Source organism: Amia ocellicauda, chromosome 8 (genome assembly GCF_036373705.1).
Source record: "Amia ocellicauda isolate fAmiCal2 chromosome 8, fAmiCal2.hap1, whole genome shotgun sequence".
NCBI classification, from domain to species: domain Eukaryota; kingdom Metazoa; phylum Chordata; class Actinopteri; order Amiiformes; family Amiidae; genus Amia; species Amia ocellicauda.
This window is the reverse complement of record NC_089857.1, coordinates 4,667,012-4,688,725: the sequence shown is the minus strand read 5'-3', so window position 1 is coordinate 4,688,725 and position 21,714 is coordinate 4,667,012. Positions and strand designations below refer to the sequence as shown.

Genomic DNA, 21,714 nt, shown 5'->3' with positions numbered 1-21,714 from the left:
TAACATAAGCCTGAAATAAATCAAAAGTTTGAATCACCCAAGAATCAGAAAGTTCAGTTTGAATCTTGATGGCAGCTTTTTGTTTGACAGAAGATTTTTCATTAAAACCTAATGCAAACCAGCCAGGGAGCATTGTGTTTTTCATTTGGGATTGGTGGGTGGGTCAAAGATTTGATTTTGCATGTCAGATGTTATTATATATATTATTTTAATCACAGACAGATAATTAAATATGAAATGTATAAGAGACAAATTTCTCTCTAAATTTAGTATTTTTTAAGAGCTTTGGCACTGATATATCCAATCTATTGTACACAGTCATAAAACTATTTCCCCTGGTTAAGAATTAATTAATGAGCTAGGAGACATATGAAAAAACAGAAACCTCAGTCTGAGTCTCAGTTGATCTTATTGTCTCTAGGGAATGTGTTTCTGAAATGTAAAAAATGTACAGGTCAATGTGCCAAAAGCTGTAATGTGAAGAACAAATTAAGAAAATGATAGGTGGAAGCCCCAGTTGAAAAAATAAACTTCAATTAAGTAATTAAACAAATACACAATAAAAAATGCAAACTGTTCAGTAACTGCTACTATTTTTTGTTTGTATTGTTTCTTAACTTTTGTGTTTCTGGATGACATTAAATCATGTATAATAATATTGAAAATAAAATAGAACAGGTTTCATCATAGCTGTTTGGGGTTGTAACTTATTTAATGTATAACATTTGAAATGCTGTGACTTTAATCAACAGCAGGACCAGTAAACATAATGAAGAAAAAGGGCAGCATCGTCCATGTCTGACCACAGGAATTCCGCCTTCCAAGTTCCTTTTCTCATGTGGTAACCGCTAAAGCCACTGAATTCCCGAGCTTACAAACATGTTGACCAAACAGAACTCATCAATCCAGAATATTCCTCTTTCCTGCTGCGAGAATCCTAATGGTTTCACTTGCTCTCCCTCCTAACCACCTGCCCACTGGATTAATATGTTTCTCATTTGGCTGCTGAAGTTCAGTGCACTGCATTGACAAGTTTAATCTAAAGTTGTTTTTTTATCCCCCTCCTAATATTGAAATATAGAACATTCAAGATATACCTTTACTACTGAAAGATGCTTCCTAATAAGATGACAGCTGTACAATGCATGGAGCTGTAGAGAAATTGATGTTTTACAGAATAAAATACAAACAATTCCAAGTAATCCTATTAAGAATATATTAATTGTGGTTCTATTGCAGTATAAAACAGCACTAAAATCAGGCTTTCTGATATACAAAAAACAACAACAAAAAAACAACATACAAATATAACATCTTAAACAAAGCTCAATTATATGTTTTGTTTTTTTATATTATTTTTCTTATTTATTATCTTATTTATTATACTTTTAAGATGGACGCTTGATTTCACTCAGGGGCTGCTAGACTATCTACATGACTATCTTAGCAGCTGCTGGAAAAATGCAATTTTCTCCATGCCATGAAGTGATGGAAGCACATGTAACTGGCATTTCTCCCACAGCTGTGAGAGATTTCTGACAGGCAGAAAGACAGACAGACAGCAGCCTCAAGGTCACAATCACTTAAAGAATGCAGTGTGGCATTTAGAAAATATGTCTGATAACTTATCATGTAAAAGGTGTAAAATGTGGATAATATTGTGGGCTGTTTTATTTTGTTTTCCTCCATTTCCATAGTCAATTTTGGAATTTTTAGAGTGATAAAATTGGTTTCCAGGAAAGGAATGTATTACACAGGCAAATAAGGGTTTGACTTATGATGACTCAAATTACGAAGGCTCTCCAGGAACCAATTAAGTCGTAAATGTGGGGGTTGCCTGTATAAGACTCAATGCAGCTAAAACCAATAAAAAAACTTGATTACTGTGGAGGGAATGACAAATTCAAGGAGTAGGTTTGGATTTAAAGGCTGAGACAAAAGGGACATCTCCAACACAGCCCAGTAGATTATTCCACAGTTTGGGGACCTTGTAGCTAAATGTTCTCCTTTATTTGAAAGGTAAAGGTAAAGTTAAAAGGTAGTCAGCATCCTGGTGCCAGAGTGCCCAGGCAGGGGTATATAGAACTATAACATTACTTAGGTATGTAGTGACTAACATATTTAGTGGTTTATAGGTTAACTAATTATATATTTTACTGGGAGCTGAACAATAGTAATATGATCAAATTATTTAGTTTTAGTTTAAATCCTGGTGACTGCGATTTGGACTAAGTGAAGTCTAGAGATGACTCTGTTTGGACTACTTATAAATATTGAATTACAGTAATCTATCCTAGATGAGATAAAGGCATGTATTAGTTTCTCTATATCATGAGAAGAGAGAAATACATCTTAATTAAAACATATCTGTGATCTGAAGAACACAGTTGTAATATGTATCATGGAGATATCCAACCATAGGTTACATATCAGTGTTTTAGTAAGCAATTACTGTGTATGTTTAACAGGGTTGCATTGCCATCAGTATTCCTTCTTCTGAATTCTGCATAATATATATATTTTTTTGGTCATCCAACTGTTTATATGTCAGAGAGGCACAGAGACAATTTTTTGTCACAGGAAAACCTGCTTGGCCAAGGTTACTGGCTATGCCACCCCCTTTTTCCCAAGGCAGGATACCTCAATTTCATCAATTTCCAATTTCCCCATCCAGCAAAACTAGCCGAACACAGGAAAACTGCATGTTATTTATTTATTTACCTAACAAAGAAAAACATACACAAAATGCATCTACAGTGCTGGTCATGAAGTCTGCACATCCAGGATAAATAGCATGATCGCTACAACTAATCTAACACACACTGTTAAAATCTACCTTTATTACAACTAAGGCTAAAACATTCTCAAATACTAACAAACAAAACAAAAAAGAAGTCCTAAAAATACTAAAAAAATTAATCTCTTGAAGCTGGAAAGTGTCTTAACATCTCAGATGAAAATCTCTGGGGAAGATACATCCTGCTGTACAGGTAAGTCTCTCTCGTCCCAGCATTGTCCATCCCACATTGCATAGAAGAGTTTTTTCCTCCTTCTGACACTGTCCGGCTGGCTACTTGATCCCACGCTGATCCCATCTTCAACAACCTGAGGGAGAAAAAACAGAGGGAAACTCAGGGCCAGCAACAAAGGACTATTTTCCACTGGCCTCTCATTCACAAATCTGAGATTTTTTGTGGATGTCCCTGTCTCTGCCCCCCCGCCAAGCCTCTCTGTATCCAGGTATCTGACCTGGCCAGGTCAGCTAAGTTTACGCCAACTGGTCCACACCATCATCCAGGAGCCCCCTTTGGATATCTCTAGTCTGCAGGCAGTCAGCTACATTGTATGACAAAAGTGATACAATTACTCTATTATGATTGTAACTGTGACAATATGAACACATAAGAGGAAGTTTACTCTTAATATTCAGTATTATATTGGATAGTTATTTCAAAATTTGATTGCATTCAAAATGCACTAGATGTCAATTTATATCATTAGCTAATATTGAATTTGGTCTCAAACAGCTAATGACAGAATGGTGAAGACAGAAGCTGATAAGGATGCAGGACAAACAAAATATGCAAAACCTACTGATCTGTTGCATCTGTAGCCTCGTCAGTAACTACAGACAGACATCTTTACACATTGTACTGTTTTCATCTTGTGCAAATCAGCAATTTGGGGTAGATATTCCCTTCTAAATTGACCTGCTGTAGGAATTGTGCACACATTTATTATGTTTGTTCAAAAATACATATAGTTTGGGATTTGTTTTCCCCAGGAGAATACAAGCACAAATAAATGCCTCTGTCAAATCAAAAATAACATTTTGTTCATGTTCATAACTTTCTTTCCCCTTATGTTTTTTACAGGAGGACACTGTCTCATAGCTATCAATTTCAGCCTTTCCTTCTCTATGTTTTTCTGAAGAAAAATGTTAAATGGACTTCTAAGTATGATCAACACACAGATTGCAAACTGTGCAAAATAAATTAGACCCATCGGTGTACAGCACCCCAGTTGGAAGTTTCCTTCTTCCATCAACATCACCAGCCTATATCAATCCACTGCCACTTGCTTCGATCTACAGCTTCTCTTTTCCATGTCACGCCTGCAATTTTACAAATTAATCTTTTTACAGGTACACAAATCTGGATTTCACATTGAGAGCTTAACCCTCTTCATGAAGTAATACATTATAACAAAGGGACATTCATCAAGTAAATTAAATGTTACTCAATCCGGCCTGCAGCCAGACAGAGAACGTTTGAGTTTCATTAAACAATTGTGCTTCCTATGAAGGAGAGATAAGATCTTTGTTTTTAAAGGACACTATGTTTTGATTAATAATATTGTTCTTGCTATTTATGATTTATTATTATTATCATTATTAATATTATTCCATTATAGAAAAGCATCCAGGAAATGTACAAAATAAGGGAAAACTTATTCAGTTACTTCTTACTCTCTTTCCTGTCCATTTATATTTGATATCCGATCAATATATGTCTTCATCAACACCAGTAAAGTTTCAAAGAAAGACTCTAATTTAATCTGACAATAATTTTCACATCTTTCTCATTCTCATTCTCCTGCGCCATTAGCAATATTACTGTGATAATGGTTGCCATGACAGCATGAACATTGCTAACTAATGATCCTGGTGGCAGTTTGTAGATGGCAAAGCTTTCAGGCTAAATTTCCCTCACTGTCTCTCATCTAACCAGAACACAATTAACAAATATTTTATCAATTGTTTTGAATCAGCCACATGATACTTTATCTATACCCCCATCAGAAAAATAAAATAAAATAAAACAAACAATACTTATATATACAGCTCTGGAAAAAAATAAGAGACCACTTATTGATTTCTGAACTTGGAGTGGTCTCTTAATATTTTCCAGAGCTGTATATAAATATCAGAGGTATTCTGTAAGATATTTAGATATTTAAATGTTATTAAAAAAAGCAAATTATTGTGGCAGGTGTTTTGTCCAGTAATACATTGGATAACCTCAGAATTATATTTTAAATGTTAGACTTTTTTTTAATAACATTTTAAGGTAATCATTTTTTAATCTTGGCAACTAAATAAAACAAAGTCCTTTAGATGGCTTCTTTCAGTAATATTAATCAATTTCCGTCTATATACATGTATGACAGTGTTTTACTGTTGTTGGTGTTATAGTTCTTTTTCATTTAGAAGTTTTGCTGTCTCCACAAAAGTAAATACGTGAAAACAAACATCTGTTTATGTGGACATGCAATATTCTGAATGTGGTCAAGCACTATTTAACAAATCCTCAAATCTTTCCCAAATGGCATTCTAGCCTCATAGGTTAAACAATGCCAGAGGCAGTGTTTTCTACGCCCTTGGTAAACAAGGGGACATGATGCCCAATGTCACATCTGACTGCATTAGAGTTCTGTCACTATTTGCCAAACAAACATTCATAGACTAGTCTACTGAGGATGAGCATATGGATTCATCTATGTCTTTCTGAATTGATGCCATGGCTGAAACCAACTAATTTACCAGTAGAAGAGAGAGCGGGAGAGAGAGAGAGAACATGATTACAAAAGCATTGTTGGAAGTTACATTGAGATTCACTTGAATTGCCCTTAGTTTAGAATACTTAGCAGATTTGTATTGAATGAAGAAATACATGTCAATGATCTTTCATTCAAATTATTCCTGTAAAAATGAACACGTAATATAAGTTGATTCATTTTTAAACAATACAATATTTTTTTCAATTTTTTCTCTCATTACTTGAATGAACAAGGTCAAAACAGCAGTATATGTTTTAAGGTAAAAATGTTTCTCTATAAAGAACCAAAAAGCCTCCAGAAATGTAGTAAAGCTTTTAAACAAGATGTGGTTGGTATATAACCTCTTATAAACTTGTGAACTGTAATTTCTTTTGAAAAAGATGGTATTCCTAGTAGATTTGCACAGTGTGTTTGATTAAAAAAAATGTTTAGAAGAAAAAACAATACAAGCCTTAAGGGGGTGAGAAATCTTGCTGTAAAATGGATAGTGTAGATCTCTGCTCATCAAATTGTATTTAGAGTAATGCAATATGATTAAGCCATGTTCTTTTTGCTAGATCTAGATACCTTTAGGAATATACTGAAACATGTGAATCTGTAACATTACCTTTCTTTCAAATGTATTACTCACCTGAACCATCTATTAGCCAACAGCAATGTAAAACAAACATTACTCTCCAATATTTGACCATTGGATCTATGAGTGCAGTCTGAATGAGGGTAAGGAGTGGAAAAGACATGAAGTGGTATAGAAAGGGATTGGAAGAGAGGGAAGGACAGAGCTTTAGGCAAGGAGAAGAGTTGTAAATTGAGATGGGTAGCAAACATGCAGCATTGCATAGACTGAATCGGTTGGGTGAGTTACAAGTATGGAGAAGCCAGTGTGGAGAAAGTGCTAGCAGTCCTGACTAGGAATTGAGTAGAGTAGGATACTGTAAATGTTATTCAGAAGGAGTTCTGAGAGTAGGAGGTGGAGTGTTGAGGGTTAGACCAAAAATCCTTGGCAGAGGAGGAGGGAAAGAGGGTGATAGAATCCAGGGAAATACATATAGAGAGGTCAAAGTATGGTGGAATTCAAAGTGATGTGATTACTCCCAGGCAGACGTTTCTGAGAGACATATGACATGTCAGGAGTTCTAAACGGGAAGGAAAGAAGATCTTTGAATTGAGGAAGTGAAGTCTGAGAGAGACAGTTTAAATAATGAGTCCCATAAATTATCCTTGGGGAACAACTGAAAGGAAGATCAAGGAGAATATAGAGAACTGTACTGTGAAACCTAGAAGAAGCAGTCAGACAGATAGGAATGTAACTAGTAGTGACTAAAACTACCAGGAGAAGTGCAATCAGCAATGTAGAAATATATGGCAAGAAGAATTGTGGAGAAGCATGGGCAGCTTGTAAAGAGTTACCAGTGGGGACAGAGAAGGACAGATTCTGTAAAGTTTACAGAATGGAAACTATATGGGAAATTGCCAAGCATTGGCTTTTCCAGGAGGGAGGTGTAAAGATGGTGCTACATGTCTTCCTGAAGAGCTTTAGAGGGGAAAGGATGTATGGACCATAAAAACAACAGCACTAAATATTCAGGTGATATGAGGGTTCAAGAGAAGACTTACCAGTGATGAAGACTGTTTAGAGAGAAACAGAAATATCTGGAGAGCATTGAAGAGGCAAGTGAGATTTGGGTTTAGACACATGCGGCAAACTTGTGATGCAGGATCAGAGATCATAGAGAGATGGAGAGGAGTGGAGAAGAGGAAAGGAGGACAGGGATGGCAGGAAAGTGTTAAGGAGAGAGTACAAGAAAGTGGAAAGGAGACAAAAAAGATAGCGGTCAGGATAACTGGTGGCAAAGGGCCTATGGATGTCAGAGGCTGTGGAGCAGAATAAATGGGCAAAGGCATCTTGTTTAATAGAAGATGATGGAGGTACTAATGGAGGATTAAGGCAGAAAAAGTACATAAGAGATATTGACAGGCTCTATCACAGCATGATTCATATGGTGTTTTTTTCTGAAGAATAAAACCATTTTGTTACTGTTCAGTCTTGAATGTGGTACAAAATCAAAATAAAAGCTGTAATCTTACTCTTCTCAATGCCTATGATCTTTTTTTTATTTTTCCAATTTTAAGTAATAGTCTCTGCAGAACTACATCTACAACTGGTAATTTGGTTTTGGTTAGGTACTCAGTCAGCAGAACAAGTACAATATCAGGAGATATGTTAAACTGATGAATGCTGGAAAAGCTAGATTTTCCCAGAATAATCCTCCTTGGCTCTACTTGAGGTGAAACATTTCCATTTGAATTTTAACTAACAAGAAAATACAATTATAATATATATATATATATATATATATATATATATATATATATATATATATATATATATATATATATATATACACACAGACGTACTCAAATGTGTTGGTACCCCTCCACAAAAAACAAAGAATGCACAATTTCCTCTTAATTTTCCTCATAACTTGAAACTGACAAAAGTAATTGGCATCCACCATTGTTTATTCCATATTTAATAGAAAAAAACACTGCTTTTGATTTTGTTTTTCAACATAATATTGTAAATAATAAAACAAATGAAAAAGGCATGGACAAAAATGATGGGACCCTTAACCTAATATTTTGTTGCACAACCTTTAGAGGCAATCACTGTAGCTCTCAGTGAGACTTCTGCACTTGTTAACAGGTAGTTTGGCCAACTCAATTTGGAAACTGCTCCAGCTGTCTCAGGTTTGATGGGTGCAGATGTTCGATAGGATTCAGATCGGGACTCATAGAAGGCCACTTCAGAACAGTCCAATGTTTTGTTCTTATCCATTCCTGGGTGCTTTTAGGTGTGCGTTTCGGGTCATTATCCTGTTGGAGGACCCATGACCTGTGACTAAGACAGAGCTTTCTGACACTGGGCAGCATGTTTCACTCCAGAGTCCCTTGATAGTCTTGACATTTCATTGTTCCCTGCACAGATTCAAAGCACCCTGTGCCAGGTGCAGCAAAGCAGCCCCAAAACTTAACCGAGCCTCCTCCATGTTTCACTGTAGGCATGGTGTTCTTTTCTTTGAAATCTTCGTCTGTTCGTCTGCTAACATAGAGCTGATGTGACTTGCCAAAAAACTCCAGTTTTGACTCATCTGTCCAAAGGACATTCTCCCAGAAGGATTGTGGCTTGTCAATATGCATTTTAGCAAATTCCAGTCTGGCTATTTTATGTATGGAGTCCTCCTGGGTCTTCTTCCATGGAGGCCACTTTTGCTCAAAAAGCGACGGATGGAGCGATCAGAAACTGACATAACTTTACCTTGGAGTTCAGCTGGTATCTCTTTGGCAGTTATCCTTGGTTCTTTTTCTGCCATTTGCACTATCCTTCTGTTCAATCTGGGGTTGATTTTCCTCTTGCGGCCGCTTTCCACTTATCTACACACCATACTCCACACTGTTCAATGGAAACAGGTTTAATTGTGAAAAAAGTATATCTATTAAAAATACAAAACTGAATTATCATAATCGGATAAGGCTCCAGCCCCCTGCATTAATACTTGGTGGAAGCATCTTCTTGGGTGATTGGGATAGGTCTTTACCAACATTTCACACCTCAATTTGGCAATATTTGACCATTCTTCTTTTCAAAACTGTTCAAGCTCTGTCTAGTTCCGTGGGGAGCTTTGATGGACAGCAGTAGTCAAGTCATACCACACATTTTTGATTGGATTTACTTGGGGCTCTGCCTGGGACACTCAAGGGCATTTACTGTTTTGTTCCTAAGTCATTTAAGTGTAGTTTTGGCTGTGTGCTTCAGGTCAGTCACACTGAAAGGTGATCTTCCTTCCCAGTTTTAGCTTTCAGATAACAAGGACAGCTGAATTTATTCTGAAATCATGTGAATCACTACAGTTTAACACCACTTAACTTGTATGATCTTAAAGGCAATTGCTTACCTGAGATAATTCAGGATTGCTATTACAAGGAGGGTGGACACTTATCCAATGAAGCCATTTCAGTTTTTGGTTTTAATACATGTTCTACAAATTTCTAGAATATTTTTTTTAACTTGGAAGTTGTTGAGTAGGATGTGTAGATACCTGAAAAAAAAAAAAAAATCTCAATGCATTTTAATTCCGGCATTACCCTTTGTGTAATTAGGCCTGGCTTGATTTTTTGAAAAATAGTGACAGTGCACATTTATAACAATGAAGGAATTAAATGACAAAACTTTAATTGAAGCTATTATATTTTCTCCATGGTTCACAATTCCAGTCTAACAGAAGTTACTGAGGCTTCCCATTTCATGATTTTAGATAAAACCCAACGGCATGTTGCGACTTGATGATAGATAGTTAAACACACAAGATATAGGAACTGAAAGTTGCATTTTCAATCGTCAGTGTGCGGGTATGGCCTCACAACTGGACTCCCCCTTCCACCCCCTAAACACTAACCACAAAGCAGTACTAGCCAACAGATCTGTGGGTTTGTCTGTTCTACAGTGATTCTATTTCTGGAAGAAAAGAAAAAATCATCAACCAACGCATCAGCCATGTGACTGCCACAAAACAATCTTCAAGTTTAACCACACCAACACAGACTCCGCTAACTTCTGACTTGAGGTTACTTATATTCAGTACTCACGTTTTTTCATGGAAACCTTTTTGTTTGTTTTTAAATTGCATCCATTTAAATGCCTTACTTTGATCATTATACATTAAATCAAGACTTGAAAGGTGTTTTTAAATCAAGAATTTGAAAAAGTTGTAACCATAACCGCACAATTTTTACAGTTGTCATAGTGAAGAATATTACATAAATCAGAAATATGTTGTATATCCACACAATTTAATTATTGTTCTGATATTACTGCACTTTCACTAAATGCTGTAAAAAACGATTATTTTGTATTTTTTTACTTGCAAATCCATTTTATAAACAGGCTCAATGGTTCTCATAGGAGTCAAAGTATGTGAAGATAGATAACACTTTATGGTCAAGACATGTTTCAAAACACAACTAGTGTAGAGAAATTGTTAGTTTATGTCTTTGAGCTGCTGTAAAATTAACTTTATGAATGTAACATTCATATATTGGTGTACACAATGTTGCACACAAAATTTTACTTCAGAGCAAATAAATAACAAAAAGGTATATTAATATATTAAAAAAAAAAAAATCTGTGTTTCAGAACATATTATTCCCTAGTATAGAGCAAACCCCTCTGGCTATATAAAGAATACGGGAAACTGGTAAAATGTAAATGTTGAGTAACTTAAATACTTTTACAGTTAAAAAATCAAGTTAATTGCAAATTCACTAAAATTACATTTTGTTTTATTTCTGTTAGGTATTCTACAAATGCAGAATGTGTAGTTAAAAATGTAAATGAAGACATTGATGGCAATGGAGGAAATTAAAGTAAAACTGATTGAGAAGCTTTAACTACACATCCTAGTTATGGCAACAGTATGTCTAAAAAACAGTTTACACGTTTTATCAGTTTTAATGCCCTGTGATATACCGAATCCCGACACATTAAGGTTAAAGCAAGGTATAGTAAATCAAGCCAGTCTGTCTTTTTCTTCTCTAATGGAACATCGTGCTGGAGGGCATTCCAGTCTACGGGTCTGATTTGTAATTATAGAAAAAAATTAATGAGCAAAGTCAAATGTATTGTATGTTTCCATCAATCTTAAACACATTTATGTATACAAGACGAGCATAAAAAATATATAAAAAAATCAAATGACACAATTAAGGTCTTTTTAAACCTGGAGCCAAAACATTGCTCTCCTGGATGATACAATCCAAATACATCTGCACATTTGAATTCCTTTGCAGTTTAACCCCCCAATATGTTCCTCAATGATTATATATACACCGATCAGCCATAACATTATGACCACTGACAGGTGAAGTGAATAACACTGATAATCTCATTATCATGGCACCTGTCAGTGGGTGGGATATGTTAGGCAGCAAGTGAACATTTTGTCCTCAAAGTTGATGTGTTAGAAGCAGGAAAAATGGGCAAGTGTAAGGATCTGAGCGACTTTGGCAAGGGCCAAATTGTGATGGCTAGACGACTGGGTCAGAGCATCTCCAAAACTGCAGCTCTTGTGGGGTGTTCCTGCAGTGGTCAGTACCTATCAAAAGTGGTCCAAGGAAGGAAAAGCAGTGAACCGGCGACAGGGTCATGGGCGGCCAAGGCTCATTGATGCACATGGGTAGCGAAGGCTGGCCCGTGTGGTCCGATCCAACAGACGAGCTACTGTAGCTCAAATTGCTGAAAAAGTTAATGCTGGTTCTGATAGAAAGGTGTCAGAACACACAGTGCATCACAGTTTGTTGCGTATGGGGCTGCGTAGCCGCAGACCAGTCAGGGTGCCCATGCTGACCCTTGTCCACTGCCAAAAGCGCCTACAATGGGTACATGAGCATCAGAACTGGACCACGGAGCAATGGAAGAAGGTGGCCTGGTCTGATGAATCACGTGTTGACTTGGCCTCCAAATTCCCCAGATCTCAATCCAATCGAGCATCTGTGGGATGTGCTGGACAAAGTCCGATCCATGGAGGCCCCACCTCGCAACTTACAGGACTTAAAGGATCTGCTGCTAATGTCTTGGTGCCAGATACCACAGCACACCTTCAGAGGTCTAGTGGAGTCCTTGCCTCCACAGGTCAGGGCTGTTTTGGCGTCAAAAGGGGGACCTACACAATATTAGGCAGGTGGTCATAATGTTATGGCTCATCGGTGTATGTTCTTCCTATATAATCGCTTTTGACTAATCTGTATCAGCACACTGAAAACCTCAATAACTGTTTGAAATGTCTGAATTACACCTCATGAGTATTTCAGATACAATTATACTGCATAAGTTTCACATTGTAAGTGCTTACTGAATTGCGCCAACCATGCACAACACAAGCAAAGTAAGTTGGAAAGAACGTGGCCACAAATAACATCACCAAACACAAATGAGATGTTGTTAATGATTGACTTTCATTTTGAAACAACTGTTCTTATGATGAAGAGATGGGAAAGGAAAAGTTGTATCAGTTTCTGCGTGACAACATTCACACATTGTTTGCAAAAAATTAGATTCTCCTTGGAGAGGAAATGCATTGCCCAGAAGAAATGTTTATTCAGTTATACTTAAGTGAATTTTAGGACAGCCATGTCAAGGAAGCAAGCTGTCAATATTTGTATATATATATATATATATATATATATATATATATATATATATATATATGTGTGTGTGTGTGTGTGTGTGTGTGTTTGTGTATATATTTATATATATTATTATTGCCTTAACTTTCTCCATAGCTCAATCAAAATATTTTTAAGGAAGTCAGGCAGGAAACAGCAGCTCTCAGTGCAGGGGTGGTGCAGTTCGGTGAGTGGGCGATGTGTCCCTCTTTCCTGCTCGCACCAGTTTCGCAATCTGATTTTGGAAAAGTCCCATGCATCAGCTCTGTGTTTCGACCCCCACACTCCCCCTTCCCCACTCACTACATTTGTTTACTGCAATTTGAAGCTTCTTTCAAAATCTCTGACAATGGAGGAAAGACTGCATATTTCATAAACACAGTTTGAGCGCCAGTTTAACCCTTGCCACCTCATTTCCATGCGGGATTTCCATGCAAAGCGTCTGTGACAGTACATGTGTAATCGATACAGCATAATGCTGTGAAGTTTAATATCTAGGAAAGGGAAAACCATAGAACTGTGGAGTTAATAAAATAATAAAAAAATGTATTATAGGTTTCATTAGTTTGATAGTTTTGTTTTGCCATACTGTGCATAAAGTTGATTAATTTATTCACCGTTTTACTAATAGTTTTTGGGGGAAAATGCATTGTGGGTTATTAAAAATAAAAATATATTATTAGCTTGCTTAGATTAATAGAACATCCTCTAGACAGTGGGAAAATATGTGCACATGTAAAAACTCAAGAGACATGTCTGTATAATAATAAATAAGATATAAGGCATAAATACATATTGGATGTTACATCTTTTTGCACGCAGTTTTAATAGATACTCATGCCTCATTTTGTAAATGCCTCTGCGGTACATAATGTACAAAACTACAATTACTCAATGACCTCATGGTTTGATGTGGATGGTCACATAATTGTAGAAAGTTTTTCAAGCCATGTTTGTGCAAGACATCCACAATACATTACATTACGGATAATGAGAAACTGAAGATTTCTACTTCCTAGAATGGTAAAGTGCTTGGCAAGTTTCAGATTGACTTCTATTTGACTGGTTGAAAAGTGCAAATGCAATGTAAGCTTCTATAATTGTGCTTCCACTTGCAATTACTGCTCAAATGAAGAATACCAGAAGTAGTATTTATATCTTACGTAAAGGTCAACTTGCACACGAAAATGTTAACATCTTTGTCTTCAATACGTCTGCCATATAATAAGCTCCTTTTTCCTTTGCCTATGTCACTGGTCAGGTTTGTCAGTTAGCATGGTTTAGAGAGAGCAGGACTTTTAGACACTTCGGGATGGAGGATTTGGTCAAATAATCAGTAAATACAATAACTATGTACAGAAAAACAAACTAGTTAACATCTGTACATGAATGTGGATTCTACCCACCGATATCCATTAATTGACAATATCTTTAATTGTCCAAAAGCATAACATTTATAAGGAAACATGGGGGGGAAGGATATTTTGGGGGTTTAAAGCTAACATGACATTTTTGAAACCAATTACTATTGTATATTCTCAGTCAACCCAAACAACGACATCAGCAACAAACTGCCACAGAGACGTGTATATTTATTAAGCTGTGTTTAAACATGTAGCTTTATTTTAACATGCTTTTCCAGCGTCTGAGTTCCATGCAGGAAGAGAGTTATAGAGGCCACTTGGGGATCACAGTTACTGGAATGAACACAATTTCCAGGAAGGTGAGAAGAACTAACGATTTTTTTGTGGACTTTGTGGACCGCAACAACGAGCACATCACTCAGCGACTGATTTTCACTTCCTCTCCTCAGTCTGTACCACTTTCAGAGCCCACAGACAAACAGAAGACAGAGGCACAGCGGTGATGCGATGCTCCAAACCTGCCTCACAATGGGAAGCAAGCGGGTCAAAATCAGTCTGAGGAACCCAATCAAAATAAAGAAGGCTCAATGGCCAAACAAAATACAACATCTGAAACTGCTTACTAGGGAGTCTAATGCTGAGGATAGCCAGCAACATTTGTTGGAGTTTAAACCACAGAACCTTTTATTTTTTTCTTCTGGTGCCTTTTGCAGGTGGACTTGATTGCCAATTCACCGACCCATTAAACACCACAGGCCTGGCAATTCTATGCCAATCAGTCAAAAAGCCTTACTTCCAGGAGAAACCACACCGGCAGAAATAAACCAAATCAACATAATGACTCGCATTAGAGTATTGTTATTGTGCAAGGCCAGTACATTGTAAGAGGCGAAATCCAGTTGGTTTTCACAATGGAGTAATGCCAAGTATCATATTTTTTTTATTCAGGTCAAGTTTAAAATGTCTGCTAGTAACACATTTGCAATAAAATACTTGGTAGGTCATAAACCTCTCTTTATAAAATGTTTTAAAAGCAAACAAAGACTGAGAAAACAATGTACATTATCAGAGAATTACAGTTAAATAACAGGTAGGTTTAAGTCCCCAATGCAAAACATCCAGCATAATTTGTTTAATTGTATGTATTTTCTTTAATGATTGTGTAATGAATTTAAAGGAAAACAAAGACCTTCACCCCTTTCAATAAAAATGAACTGTGTCCATAGACAGACAGAATTGTGACTGGAATACTTTCCACAAGAGCTTACACAACATACAGATGATTCAGGCCAGACATTGACTGTGTGTTCAATACCATCAAATTATTTACATTGTTCACCACTTCTCTGTTTCACTATTTGCAAGCATTTTAGTTTGCTGCCAAAATATACAGACTGATGCATCTTGAATGTGATGTCATCTCTACGTCACACATTTGCGACTTTATTAACCCTTTAAACTCTGAATGCAAAGCCAATTTTTTTAAGAAAGATAAATCCTGCCAATATTACATGACTTACACATATTATTATGAAAGAAGTAGGCCAATAACGTACTAAAAAAAATTCAACTGGGCATCATGTCCTCAGGTAGCCACTTCTCAGGTGATGACAATATCCTCTGCTCTATCAGATTCTTAAAAATAACTTCTCTTCTACTTGTTCAGTTGGAAATGTTGCTTGATTTTTGTCATTTTATTAGATAATTTTATCTAAAGTTATAAAATCTGCAGATTTTCCTCTTACACACTCACTCTACATTCCTTGATCTTTACAAGGTTATAGCTTCCACATTTGAAGGGCTACCACAACAAGGTTAGGTTAAATAAGTTGCAAAAAGCCCTCAATCAAACAAGAGAAGTCCTGTGGATTCCCAATGTTCCTACACTGAAATATTCAAATTTACTTTTGTAAATGCCAGGCAGCATCTAAAACAAAAAAAGAGTTATGGGAGATGGAGTTAAAGCACTATCAATTATCATGGTCCAGATTTAAGTTGGGAGCCCAGATAGACCATACTGTCTTTGCAGTACAAGCAAAAGTGCATTGATCTCCACATCAAGTGAGTCTTCCTTCTGTGGATAGCGTAAAGCATGACAATATCTTTATTCTCTTGTATACACAGTTATTTATTTGTATAGTGAAGTGTTAGTTTATTAGATCTATTTTTTCCACCTTGAAAAAAAACTAGTTTAACAATTGTGTTGCATTGTGCTTCTTTACTGGGGGATATGTCTGTTCCTACCCTAATTTACCTTTCATTATTTCAGGGTAACCACACCCCACCAGGATTCCCATGATCCTTTCCTACTGTAGAGCCACGTCTGACTGAAAACTTCAAGGCAAGTCTTTTTCATTTGTAAAACTGCCATGCTTGGGAACATTTAAAAAAAAAAACTAAAACCCATCTGCTGTTTTCCTACACAGGTTCTGCTCAGAATTGCACAGATTTCAATTTTGCCATTACAGAAGAGAAATGTGCAACAACAAACAAAGCAGCAAAGAACAGAAGAAATCCCTCCTCTTTTTGTCAATACGCGGATAAAAGTCTTACCATCCATCATTGTTGTTAGTTTTCCTACCTGTCTCTAAACAGATCAAACAGTATCCCTCTTCCTAAAATGTACTCACAGAGAAAAACGTAACTGAACCAGTCACTCTGCAAGCTTGCAGTTCTTGCCTTTGAGTTACCTGGGACATAAGGCTCTGTTCTGCCTTGGGTTTCAACTGCTTACTTCTCTGTGGTGTCTTAGTAAATGGTCACAACATACTCTGCTCTCTTGCAAGTGAGCTACTTTTTAAAGATCAAGGGCCCAATAGGAGGCAGGAAACACAGCTGCAGGTAGGCGGACGATGAAATTACTTCCTCATTACAAGCAGGTGCATTCAGTCAGTGAGAAGTGTATGAATTAAAGGAACAAAACATGCTCTTAAGCATCAAAGTAAGACACATGAATAATGAGATCATAAACCCACAGGTCATTATAATCAATGAAATCATAAGAAACAAAAGTTATATTTTTGCAGATCAGAATAGAAGTGAGAATAAACAACTCTGTGACAACTGACACTTCAGATGTCGTCTGTGACAATATTATAGTGTAAAAACACTGTTCTAGATTTGTAGTCTTTTAATTGGCCTTTGTCTCGTTTAAAGATAGGTCAAGGCCCTATGTAGAAAATCTGGTGTAATGTTAGAAGTACTAACAGTACATAAGGACATGGAGCATAAGGAAGCATATTTTAATAATGTGCAAAATAGCAAGAGTGCTGAACAGCTATGGGGAATAAGCTGCTGTGTAATCATAATAATAATAATAATAATAATAATAATAATAATAATAATAATAATCATGTTTTGCAAGTTGATAAAATACATAGAAATATACAACTAGTATTGTTAAATGTATTTTGTGAAAATAACTTACCATTTTGCTGATTGCTTTTGAGAATAACTAAAAAGTGCAACATCAATCATGTGTGGTATTTCACATTTTTACAAGTACAAGTGTTACACCTAAATGGTGGTGCTGTTTTCCAGCTAAGAAAAGAAAAGTTATTTATCAAAGGGAGACTGACTTTTCAACGGCTCAACTTATGGGAGCAGGAATACTGGTGTACAACGCTGATAGTGTAGCTATGTCGATGACTTAGCATCCGGGGTAGTTATCCAGTACATTAGAGGTGATTTTTTTTCCTGTTCAGCCTACTGCAAGCATATTCACAGAATTATATTCACTAATGATCTAAGTAGCTGTCCTGGCTGTCTGAATCGACTTATATTAGATCTCTGAGAACTACATTATCTAACCATGATAACCATGAACTGCATATAGTTCTAGCAGTTTCCTAATGCTTTCTATATGGCTGAGCACTGATATTTAAATACTTTCTTCATTCTGTGGGATGATATTGTATGACGTGCCAATGAGATTATGAAAAGGAAGGGAATGCATACTATCTTATAGTGGAGCTACAGAAATATATACAATTTTATATTGAATATGTAAATTGTTCTTATTGTGTTGTTGTATGTCTAATTGTTGCCTTGGGATCATTCAATGTCAAGTAAAGGAAAGTGACATTTCATTACGACAATTCCTTGATGCAACCTTTCAAATTCTAATGTTAGTTATGCATAACCTGTTTATCATTCAAATAGTCTAGTTTTCCTTTCCTGAAATCATAGAGCTCATTATACAGTCACACAAGAGCCTGTATCAGCCAGACTCATCCAGCCCACACTGCCTTCACCTATAAAGTTTCACTTTATTCAAGTGAGTAAATTAAAATCCAGGCCAGGATCTGAGCTATGTATTCATTTAATTATGTCTAATAAACCATCAGCAAAGCAGCCCTCAAGGAGAAAAGCTGACTGCACTGCAATTCCAGGATTTGAATAGGACTCCAGTATTATTATTTTGCATCGCCATTGAATTGTGCAAATAGGAATTCAAATTCAAGTAAATTGGGCATTCATAAGGAAAATCCTTAAATGTATTGTTTTGTTTACTCGTACATAGCTTAAGGGTACTATAATTTTAATCAAGGTTTTTTTAAAACATAGTAATTGGGCATTTATAGGCAAACACAATGACATATTTCTACCTCGCTACAAAACATATTTTTAAATATGTAGCTCTAATCCTATTACAATGCTGTCATTCAAAATGCTTTTTTTCTGTTATCTGTTAACTTTTAAAAATGTTTTTTTCATTTTATTTAACAGTTGTGACTAACAAAGGATATTGTGTTGTGGGTTAGGTACACATCCTGTCTTCTGCATATTTATTTAAATTGTCTTTATTGCTGGGTATCTGTATGGTTCACAAAAATAAAATTGAAACTTAAAGGGCAAAAGGTTATCAAAAGAACACTGCCTGCTTCTTATGTAAAAATAAAACAATTGATTAATTTAATCCTGTAGGGAAAAAAATAAAATAAAAGCCAATGTTTCAATGTATCCATAAGTTTGTCAGGGTATCCATTCAAAATTAAAACTGTGAGTGGCACACTGAAGTCATCAAAACTGAACCACACAATCAATACAATGACCATTTTGACAGTAGCCTGGCATTTGAAAAGCTCAACAAATCAGAGCTACCGAATCAAAGTGGTGACCTAATAAATATATATATATAAATATATAAAAACAGTATATTAAGTTTCAGTGGATTGAAAATTATGTTCAGTGTAAATATATTTAGTTATTATGTTATATTATATTATGTCATTTAGAGAGTTAAATTGTTTATTTTTTCAACTATATCATTCAATGATCAGAAAGCAAAGCTGGTCGAAACTAGCAGTGTAGGAATCAGTACAACATTTGTTCGGTTCAATTTATTTTTTAGGGGTAAACCACTACAGTCCTGGACCTTGTATATTTTACTTTAAATACTCATGCCTCCTGATTAATAGAAATAAAATAAACCACACTGATGAGATACCTAAAATGCAGAAGTATAAAATATACACATAGAAGTGTGGCTTTTGAGGTCTATCACAAATATTATCTACAGGCTACAAACAACAGTGTATTTTTGGAAGAGATGAGCAGATATCTCTAGTGGTTGGCATAGCTCCTGTAGCTTCTGTAAGGAAGCTTCATCACTGGCTTACATTTTTTCTTCTTTTTTAATGCAGCTCAAATACTCAAATTTCTCCTTTGTATAAAATCAGAATGTTAAAGGTTCTTTATAAATAGCTGTACAATTGGTTACCTTCTTATTTTTGTCATTTTAGAATGAACCGAGACATAGTTTACCACAAGGTATAAATTACACAATAATTGTAACAATTGCTTGTCCTGAGTACAACACACATTTGTACATATTGGGTTTAAGGGGATATGTATTGTTAATGAGTATTGGATTTTTTTTTTAATATAAATTTGGCAGAATGGATTGGAAGGAATACTAGCCATGGTGGTGGTTCTCAAACAAAAATGTGTGTAGGTCTGATATGCAATAAAAAGTATTATATTGTGGAGGTCTGCAATACCAGGCCACAGAGTAAAAAAACTGTTTGGGGATGTATGTGTATATATGCACTTATAAAATATAACTATTTTACTTTCATAAATATATGTATAAATAAATGTTCTCAGCTGAAAAGTTATCTTGTATGTCGATTTCATTACTTGTCATTCATTCTTAATTTAATTACACCGATGTTTGTCCTGCTCAAAATGCCTCAGCAGAAGAAAGGCATTACATTACAGTATTATGGCTCATCAAACCACATAATGATACAAGCTGAGTCATCAGCAGTTGCTTTCATATTATCGTCTTATGGCTGATAACACTTCAGTTAGTCAAAGATTTTTGGTAGGAGTGATATCCCTTCCACAGCTATGTGTGTGTGTGTGTGCGTGCATATTTGTGTCGGTGGTGGGTCGTTGGGGCATTTTCTGTGATTCAGTTTCCTCTGGTTGCCGTAGAGCAGATCGTGGAGACATGTGGAAGCTGAGAATGCTACGTGGCAAAGCGGTTTAATTCACGATTTTTTAATTCCTTTTGTGCCTTGTGGGCTGGATTCGTGTCCAGCTCTGACCACAAGCAACATGAGTTTATTATTTTAACCCAGCCCTTGCATACATCTGGCACCTCTTGGCACCTTTGTAGACCATCTAACACTGACAGGGAGAGGGGTGAACACTGAACTGCCTTTATGTGCATGGGCTCTGCATAGTATGAATTAAACATATTTAGGGAAGGTGGCAGGATATAGATGATCAGCAATATCTATCAGCAGACTAAACGTGTTCCTAAAAGAGCACAGAGCATTTTTGCTCTTGGTTTTTAGTTGCCATTTTTTCACTCTTTAAAAAACACTAAGGCTTGGCCTTGTCCTCAAACTAAACAACTGCAATGCCCAATATGTCATGCAGCATCTGCTTTATAGGAAAGGTTGCGTTAAATCCCTCTCACTGAGTTCAAGCCCAGCAAATGCAAAGTAAGCAGTTACTGTACACTTGACTGCGTGTCCCAGAAAACTTTTTCAATAATGTAACTTACGGACAGAGACAGAATTCCCACTGGTCTGTGGATGGTGAAATATTCATTGGGTGTCTTTTTTGTTGTTTTTATCATGCAGTTTTAACACATTTTACACTCTTGGACATCCAGTTTTATATGTTTTGTAGCATTAAAACAAAACCAACTGAATGCTTAATGTTTGCATGTATTTGGTTATACTCTGGATTACATTCTTTAAAACAATATCTAAAACAATCATATTAGCAATAGGATGGAATCATGTTTTTCTACATTTTAGAACTAACATTGAGAATTCTGTACTAAATAAGCATATATACAGTTGTTCTTCAATACTTAAAAATCAATCAAATTATATAGATCCTTAGTGTATGTATTATTTTCCTTGGTAATTGATTGCTTATATTGCACATATATGCCTGCAGGTAACATACACCCAATCTCGTGGCCAGGTCCTGACAGATCTTGTCATAACTGTGAGACTAGCATTTTTTTTATATCTTTGAAAAAACACCATTCTGTACTATACTGAAGAACTTCTACTCAAAATGCAAGTTGCCAAAATGCTTTTTA

At 35.9% G+C, this 21,714-nt stretch overlaps 1 long non-coding RNA gene across 1 annotated transcript; it reads right to left on the bottom strand.

Moving 5' to 3' along the window:
- Positions 1 to 2,688: 2,688 nt before the first annotated feature.
- On the bottom strand, positions 2,689 to 16,901 carry LOC136755226 (uncharacterized). Its single transcript, XR_010817636.1, has 2 exons — positions 16,835 to 16,901; positions 2,689 to 3,105 (listed from the first exon to the last, which is right to left on the bottom strand). It is a non-coding gene; the product is annotated as an uncharacterized LOC136755226 (long non-coding RNA).
- Positions 16,902 to 21,714: the final 4,813 nt, after the last annotated feature.